The sequence below is a fragment of the Hyla sarda genome, chromosome 8, assembly GCF_029499605.1.
Source record: "Hyla sarda isolate aHylSar1 chromosome 8, aHylSar1.hap1, whole genome shotgun sequence".
In the NCBI taxonomy this organism is placed as follows: Eukaryota; Metazoa; Chordata; class Amphibia; order Anura; family Hylidae; genus Hyla; species Hyla sarda.
This window is the reverse complement of record NC_079196.1, coordinates 24,201,525-24,210,450: the sequence shown is the minus strand read 5'-3', so window position 1 is coordinate 24,210,450 and position 8,926 is coordinate 24,201,525. Positions and strand designations below refer to the sequence as shown.

Below are 8,926 nucleotides of genomic sequence, written 5' to 3'. Positions count from 1 at the left end.
AGTATGTTTTTTTTTTTCCCTATTTTGCCCTCAGCCCCATATTAGTATTTCTAAAAAACTGGAATAGCCCCTTTAACAACAACATAGTTTTCAGAAGTCACACAGCCAAAAAAGAAAAAAAATTATAAAACCAAGTTCAAGGCATTTACTAGAGATGAGCGAACTTACAGTAAATTCGATTCGTCACAAACTTCTCGGCTCGGCAGTTGATGACTTTTCCTGCATAAATTAGTTCAGCTTTTCGGTGCTCCAGTGGGCTGGAAAAGGTGGATACAGTCCTAGGAGACTCTTTCCTAGGAATGTATCCACCTTTTCCAGCCCACCGGAGCACCGGAAAGCTGAACTAATTTATGCAGGAAAAGTCATCAACTGCCGAGCCGAGAAGTTCGTGACGAATCGAATTTACTCTAAGTTCGCTCATCTCTAGCATTTACCTTGCCTTGATACATTATATGCAGTGCTGGTCTAGCCTTGATAAAGATGGAATAAATCCCTGCAAATAGTAATACCCCTAGACCAAAGGGATGCTGATATTAAAGGGGTACTCCCGTGGAAAACTTTTTTTTTTTTTTTTTAAATCAACTGGTGCCAGAAAGTTAAACAGATCTGTAAATCTTAATCCTTCCAGTACTTTTTAGGGGCTGTATACTAAAGAGTAATCCAAAAAAGAAATGCATTTCCTCTGATGTCATGGCCACAGTGCTCTCTGCTGACCCCTGCTGCCCCTTTTAGGAACTGTCCAGAGCAGCATATGTTTGCTATGGGGATTTTCTTCTACTCTGGACAGTTCCTAAAAATGGACAGCAGAGGTCAGCAGAGAGCAATGTGGTCATGATATCGGAGGAAATGCATTTCTTTTTTGGATTTCTCTTTAGTATACAGCCCCTAAAAAGTACTGGAAGGATTAAGATTTTTTAATAGAAGCGATTTGCAAATCTGTTTAACTTTTTGGCACCAGTTGATTTAAAAAAAAAAAAAAAAAAAAAGTTTTCCACGGGAGTACCCCTTTAAGCTTTTTTCTGGACTATACTAACAGGGATGTTACCATAGACCCCTTCAATAAGCTAGACCAGCTGGGATGTTACCAAATACCCTATCACTACTCTAGATTATCAGAGATGCAGATGCTGAACCTAACACTAGACCACCATGGATTATACCATAATCCTTACCATTACCCTAGACCAGTGGTCTTCAACCTGCAGACCTCCAGATGTTGCAAAACTACAACTCCCAGCATGCCCGGACAGCCGTTGGCTGTCCGGGCATGCTGGGAGTTGTAGTTTTGCAACATCTGGAGGTCCGCAGGTTGGAGACCACTGCCCTAGACTATCAGGGGTATTATTGTAAACTCCCTTGGTATCCTTGTCCATTAGAGACACCTACCTTTGGTGACACATACCTTTACTGGCCTAGATCACCATGGATGTTTCACTAAACCCCTAGACCAGAGGAAATTCATACATTAATCCCTCCACTGCTCTACACTACCGGGAATGTATAAACCTCTTAAGGGTGCTCTCGCACTACGATTGTAGTGTACGGTTGCTGGATCCGGTTGGGAGGGGCGAAAACCGGCCGCTCCCGTATCCCAGCCGGATCCAGCCCGAACCCCATTCATTTCAATGAGCCGACCGGAGTCAAACGCTCACTCCGGTTGTCTCATTTTCCCCCGAATACGGTTTTCTGACCGGACCTAGAACCGTAGTATACTGTATACCGTAAACTGTATACGGGGCAAAAATGAGACAACCGGAGTGAGCGTTTGACTCCGGTCGGCTCATTGAAATGAATGGGGTTAGGGCTGGATCCGGCTGCGATACGGGAGCGGCCGGTTTTCGCCCCTCCCAACCGGATCCAGCAACCGTACACTACAATCGTAGTGTGAAAGCACCCTAACTAAGCTAGACCACCGGAGATCTTACGGAAAAAACTCTAAACTATCATACATACCCATAGATGTAGATTCTGACTCCTACACTAGACTACTATGGATGTTACTAAAATCCCCATCACTACTCTAGATCACATAGATGCAGATGCTAACCCCTATACTAAACCACCAGGCTTGTTACCATAAAACCTATAATTACACTAGACCACCAGGATGGTTACCATAAACCTTATGATTACACTAGACCACCAGGGCTGTTACCGTAAAGCCTATGGTTACACTAGACCACCGGGGCTGTTATCATAAAGCATGTCATGACACTAGACCACCAGGATGGTTACCATAAACTTTATGATTACACTAGACAACCAGGGCTATTACCATAAAGCCTATGATTACACTAGACCACCGGGGCTGTTACCATAAAGCATGTCATGACACTAGACTACCAGGATGGTTTCCATAAACCTTATGATTACACTAGACCACCAGGGCTGTTACCAAAAAGGCTATGATTACACTAGACCACCGGGACTGTTACCATAAAGCATGTCATGACACTAGACCACCAGGATGGTTACCATAAACCTTATTATTACACTAGACCCCCAGGGCTGTTACCATAAAACCTATGATTACACTAGACCACCGGGGCTGTTACCATAAAGCATGTCATGACACCAGACCACCAGGATGATTACCATAAACCTTATGATTACACTAGACCACCAGGGCTGTTACCATAAAGCCTATGATTACACTAGACCACCGGGGCTGTTACCATAAAGCATGTCATGACACTAGACCACCAGGATGGTTACCATAAACCTTATGATTACACTAGACCACCAGGGCTGTTACCATAAAGCCTATGATAGACCACCGGGGCTGTTACCATAAAGCATGTCGTGACGCTAGACCACCAGGATGGTTACCATAAAGCCTATCATCACACTAGACCACCAGGGTTGTTACCATAAATCCAAACATTACACTAGACCACCAGGGTTGTTACCATAAATCCAAACATTACACTAGACCACCAGGGTTTTTGTCATAAACCCCTTTACTGCTATAGACTTCTGAGAGCACCAGGGTCCTCTGGGAATCAGTAGATATTAGAGCTCAGGGAACCTCAATCTACCATGTCAGTAAATGGAATTAAGGGGAATTTTCCCTTTTATATTTCCCAGCATGAATTCATTGTATCGATTCTTTTACTTCTGAATATGACATTATTCAGAGAAATGTGTACTTTTCCAGTTAAGAAAGTTACATATCGTGTAAAGTCACAGCAAGTTTTCCTTTATTCTCACAAAGACAGACACTGAAAGATTATATTGCAGCGATATCATGCTCCATAAAATATCATCTTTCTAGAGACATAAGTAATGGGGAAACATAAAGGAAGAAAATATAGCCTTTTACCGAGGCTGGGATATAGTGCAGATTACCTCCACGTACTGAAGGACAGGAATCTCAGCCCTCGCTCATTTATAAGAGGCTTCAATGGACTGATTGATGGCATGTCAGCCCCATGTAACCACAGCGTGACAGTCCACACCTGCCCAATGGGACCCTCCCCAATACGAAGACCAGGGGTCACACTTGAAAACATTGCTAACCCATTAATATGAATGCTGATTGACCACTGTTTCCTAGGATTGGGGGGTATCTAACCAGCTGTACCCCATCCTCAGGACACTTTTATGTCTATGTGTATATATATATATATATATATATATATATATATCATATTCTGCTAAGGTTTCAGATTTTTGCTTTGAATGGGAACGCTTAACCCCTTAAGGACCGAGGGTTTTTCCATTTTTGCATTTTCGTTTTTTCCTCCTTGCCTTTAAAAAATCATAACTCTTTCAATTTTGCACCTAAAAATCAATATGATGGCTTATTTTTTGTGCCACCAATTCTACTTTGTAATGACATCAGTCATTTTGCCCAAAAATCTAGGGTGAAACGAAAAAAAAATCATTGTGAGACAAAATTGAAAAAAAAAAACAAAACTCTGTTTTGTAACTTTTGGGGGCTTCCGTTTCTACGTAGTAAATTTTTCGGTAAAAACGACACCTTATCTTTATTCTGTAGGTCCATACAATTAAAATGATACCCTACTTAAACAGGTTTGATTTTTGCGCATATGGGGCGGTATGAGGGCTCATTTTTTGCGCCGTGATCTGAAGTTTTTCGCGGTACCATTTTTGCATTGATAGGACTTATTGATCGCTTTTTATTCATTTTTTCATGATATAAAAAGTGACCAAAAATGCACTATTTTGGACTTTGGAATTTTTTTGCGCGTACGCCATTGACCGTGCGGTTTAATTAACAATATATTTTTATAATTGGGACATTTCCGCACACACTGATACCATATATGTTTATTTTTATTTACACTGTGTTTTTTTTTTTATGGGAAAGGGGGTCCCACAGGGACCTATAACACTGCACACACTGATTTATTACATTGATCAATGGTTTTTCATAGGAAACCAGTGATCGATGATTCTGCCGCTTGACTGCTCATGCCTGCATTTCAGGCACTGAGCAGTCATTCGGCGAACGGACAGCGGGGAGGCAGGTAGGGACCCTCTTGCTGTCCTGTAAGCTGTTCGGGATGCCGCGATTTCGCCGCGGCTATCCCGAACAGCCCACTGAGCTAACCGGCATACTTTCACTTTGACTTTAGACGCGGCGTTCAACTTTGAACGCCGCGTCTAAAGGGATAATAGCGCGCGGCACCGCGATCAATGCCGCGCGCTATTAGCCACAGGGCCCGGCCGTTGTTAGAGGCCAGGTCCGACCCGCTATGGCCCCGCGTTATAGATCTGGAGCTGACACATGACGTTTCAGTACGTCATGTGTCCTTAAGGAGTTAACGGAATGAGGACGTATGTAATGTTTCACATTTCCGGTCCTGCGCACTAAGTATGTGAAGTTAGGGAAGGGGAAGTGCGCGTGAGTGATGACGCGATGCCCTTCCGGATTTGCGCAGTTGATTTATTTACAAACAGAAGACCCGATGATGAAGCAGAGAATCAGGAGGTGAACACATGGCTATGAAGGTGAGGGACCACCCTCTCGGCTGACGTGATGTTATGTTTACATGATGCACTTTTGTATTTAAACACTGTTTTGTATAGATCGACACTTGGCTATGATTTGCACAGATGTTAAATATGGTTTTATGATGCATACTATAGCATAGATGTATTTTTCTATTTTGTATATGGATATTTAATATTTAATTAATGTAAATGAGGTGATGATGTCACTATGATTAATGATATTTAAGGAAGTGATGTAACACTAATACACTGCTTGAGAAAGGCTTCATTGTGAGGCTGAAACATCGCATTTGACTTGATGGGTGAATAAATACACCTTTTTTCTGCCATTGGAGTGCCGCTTTCCTTTTTGGAGGTGTATATATATATATATATATATATATATATATATATATATATATAATATTCTGCTAAGGTTTCTGATTTTTGCTTTGAATGGGAACCCTTAAAAGCTCTAAAGACCTACATGGTGACATCCAATGGGGTCTAGGCAAGGGTAGTAATGGGGGTTAGAATAATATCCCTTGGGGTCTAGGGTAGTGGTGGGTTTATGGTTACATTGCTGATGTCTACGGCAGTGGTCTCCAACCTGCGGACCTCCAGATGTTGCAAAACTACAACTCCCAGCATGCTGGGAGTTGTAGTTTTGCAACATCTGGAGGTCCGCAGGTTGGAGACCACTGGTCTCGGGCAATAATTGAGGTAATGGTGCCATCAATTGTGACCTATAAGGAGAAGTGGTTTATGGTAACATTTTAAGTGGTCAAGGGCAGTAACAGAGTTAATGGCCTCATCGCTAGTGGCCTATGTAGAAGATGGGTTAATAGTAACATCACGGGTTGTCAAGAGCAGTGATGGAGTAAATGGCTCCTTGCTACTGTTCTATAGCAATAAAATAATTGATGGTGGGATCCCAAGTCATATGGGAAAATGATGGGAAAACATCTATATTGAAATAGTCTAGAAAAGTTATAGGTTATGGTAACATCTCTGGGAGTATACTGTAATTCAAGGGTTTATGCTAACATCCCTGGTGGTCTAGGGTAATGAAAGGGCTTATGTCTAGAGCCCTGGTGGTGTAGGGTAATGAAGAGGCTAATGTCTAGAGCCCTGGTGTGTAGTGTAATGAAGGAGCTGATGTCTAAAGCCCTGGTGTGTAGTGTAATGAAGGAGCTGATGTCTAGAGCCCTGGGGGTGTAGGGTAATGAAGAGGCTAATGTTTTGATCCCCCGTGGTGTAGGGTAATAAAGGGACTAATGTCTAGATCCCTTTGTGGTCTTGGGTAATAAAGGGTCTAATGTCTAGATCGCTGGTGGTGTATGGAAATGAAGGGGCTTATGTCGAGATCCCTAGTGGTGTAGGGTAATGAAGGGGCTTATGTCGAGATCCCTGGTCATAGGCGTGCGCAGCCTATTGCATTAGGATGTGCACCCTAAAGCACAAACTCACTCCGCGCATGCATGTGTGTGTGTGTTTATGTATGTGTGTATATATATATATATATATATATATATATATATATATATATATATATCTATGCACACACACACACACTCTTGCTTGCATAGTGTAGGAGGATTGGATCCAGGGCCGGTTTTAGGCTTAGCATGGCCCTGGGCAAAATCAGAAGTGGGGTCCCAAAAGTTGTAATAGTGCACTAATCAGATTAGCACATTTTTGGTCACTTCAAATACCATAAACAATATCTAAAAAGCAAAAAAAAAAAATGGTACCGATAACAACTACAAATCACAGCGCTAAAAATGACCCTCACATCCCCATATACAGAAAAATAAAAGTGCTATAGGGATCAAAATAGTACAATTTTATATTTTTGTATAGTTCCCCCACATTAGGTTGGCAGTATAAATCTCCCACATTAGGATGGAAATATATTTCCCCCACATTAGGTTGGCAGTATAGTTCCCCCACATTAGGTTGGCAGTATAGTTCCCCCACATTAGGTTAGTAGTACAGTTCCCCCACATTAGGTTGGCAGTATAGTTCCCCCACATTAGGTTGGCAGTATAGTTCCCCCACATTAGGTTAGTAGTACAGTTCCCCCACATTAGGTTGGCAGTATAGTTCCCCCACATTAGGTTGGCAGTATAATTCCCCCACATTAGGTGCATTATAGTTCCCCCACATTAGGTGCAGTACAGTTCCCCCACATTAGGTGCAGTACAGTTCCCCCACATTAGGTTGGCAGTATAGTTCCCCCACATTAGGTTGGCAGTATAGTTCCCCCACATTAGGTTGGCAGTATAGTTCCCCCACATTAGGTTAGTAGTACAGTTCCTCCACATTAGGTGCAGTACAGTTCCCCCATAGGTGCAATATAGTTCCCCCACATTAGGTGCAGTACAGTTCCCCCACATTAGGTGTAGTATAGTTCCCCCACATTAGGTGCAATATAGTTCCCCACATTAGGTGCAGTATAGTTCCCCACATTAGGTGCAGTACAGTTCCCCCACATTAGGTGCAGTATAGTCCCCCACATTAGGTGCAGTACAGTTCCCCCACATTAGGTGCAATATAGTTCCCCATTAGGTACAGTATAGTTCCTCCACATTAGGTGCAATATAGTTCCCCCACATTAGGTGCAGTACAGTTCCCCCACATTAGGTGCAGTATAGTTCCCCCACATTAGGTGCAGTATAGTTCCCCCACATTAGGTGCAGTACAGTTCCCCCACATTAGGTGCAGTACAGTTCCCCCACATTAGGTGCAGTACAGTTCCCCCACATTAGGTGCAGTATAGTCCCCCACATTAGGTGCAGTACAGTTCCCCCACATTAGGTGCAATATAGTTCCCCCACATTAGGTGCAGTACAGTTCCCCCACATTAGGTGCAGTATAGTTCTCCACATTAGGTGCAGTATAGTTATAATTGTAGGGAGGAGGACAAGTCTAGAATTTACCATGAGGCTTACGGGACTAATTCTACCCCTGATCTTATATTTGCCAAGGGGTTCAATGGGCGGAGCCAAAGGGTTGTCAAAATTAGGTTTTGCCTAGAGTGTCAGAAATCCATGCACCAGCCCTGACTAGACCTCCCACTTGTGTGTATGTTTGCTGGTGTTTATAGGGAGGCATTTGATGTGGATTTGAAAAAAAAATTGTAAGTTGAATGGTAAAACTCATGTTTTTCTTTACTTGGCAAACAGAAGAACGCTTTTACTATAAGATGGGGGCACAGAGGGGGGAATATTCCAAATAGAATTTTTTTTGCACCAGATTGGTTGAAAAAGTGATGCGGCACCCAGCAAGCTTGGAGCAGCATGCACGTTGTAGTTTTCGGTCTGCAGCTGACCCAAAACTAGGACTCCCAGCATGTTACACCATAATCTAAATTGTACTCCTATATAGTGCAAGATGTGTGGAGTTGTAGTTTTGGTCATCATAGATTGCATCAGGGCATGCTGGGAATTGTAGTTGGTAACTGCACCTCCCAGCATTGCATTCCTTCAAAGAATGCAATGCTGGGATTTGCAGTTACCAACTACAATTCCCAGCATGCCCTGATACAATATATGGTGACCAAAACTACAACTCCCATTATGTTGCACTGGGGGTGCTGTGTGCGTGTGTGTGAGGTGCTGTGTGTGAGTGTGTGGGGGGGGGGGGGGGGGTGCTGTGTGTGTGTGTGTGGGGGGGGGGTGCTGTGTGTGTGTGGAGGGGGTGCTGTGTGTGTGTGTTTGAGGGGTGCTGTGTGTGTGTGTGTGGGGGGGGTGCTGTGTGTGTGTGTGGGGGGGGTGCTGTGTGTGTGTGGAGGGGGTGCTGTGTGTGTGTGTTTGAGGGGTGCTGTGTGTGTGTGTGTGGGGGGGGTGCTGTGTGTGAGTGTGTGGGGGGGGGTGCTGTGTGTGTGTGTTTGAGGGGTGCTGTGTGTTTGAGGGGTGCTATGGGTGCTGTGTGGGGGATTGCGTACATAATACATACATAATAT

General features: G+C 43.5%; 1 long non-coding RNA gene across 1 annotated transcript in view; it reads left to right on the top strand.

The window, feature by feature from the left end:
• The window catches only part of LOC130284674 (uncharacterized), a 60,669-nt gene that overhangs the window by 11,688 nt on the left and 40,055 nt on the right, over window positions 1–8,926 (top strand). The window lies entirely within an intron of this gene.